The sequence below is a fragment of the Bison bison genome, unplaced genomic scaffold, assembly GCF_000754665.1.
Source record: "Bison bison bison isolate TAMUID 2011002044 unplaced genomic scaffold, Bison_UMD1.0 scf7180017864181, whole genome shotgun sequence".
In the NCBI taxonomy this organism is placed as follows: domain Eukaryota; kingdom Metazoa; phylum Chordata; class Mammalia; order Artiodactyla; family Bovidae; genus Bison; species Bison bison.
In genome coordinates this window covers 2,582,496-2,582,790 of record NW_011494753.1, presented here as the reverse complement: position 1 = coordinate 2,582,790, position 295 = coordinate 2,582,496, and the positions used below count along the sequence as shown (strand labels likewise).

Here is a 295-nt window from a genome sequence, read left to right as displayed (position 1 = left end):
GGGATCGGGGAAGGCGAGCTCGCAAGCCTGCAAGTCTGGCCATATCACCCTGACCCCACAGATCACCCTCACCCCACAGAAGTCCTAACCCCAGAGCCTCAAATCCTGCAGGATCTGCAGACAGTTTGCCGACCCCAACACCCAGCCATTCAGACCCTCTGCAATCTCCTCATCTGTATTATGAACAGGTCAGGACAGACAATTTTCTGGGACTAAGAGTCTGTTTATGGGCTTCCCAGGAAGCGACTTAGCAGCAGCAGCAGCAGCAGGCGGTACAGTGGTAAAAAGAGTCTGC

General features: G+C 54.6%; 1 protein-coding gene across 1 annotated transcript in view; it reads right to left on the bottom strand.

Moving 5' to 3' along the window:
* The window catches only part of KLF13 (Kruppel-like factor 13), a 38,435-nt gene that overhangs the window by 909 nt on the left and 37,231 nt on the right, over nt 1–295 (bottom strand). The gene's annotated exons all lie outside the window — the stretch shown is intronic.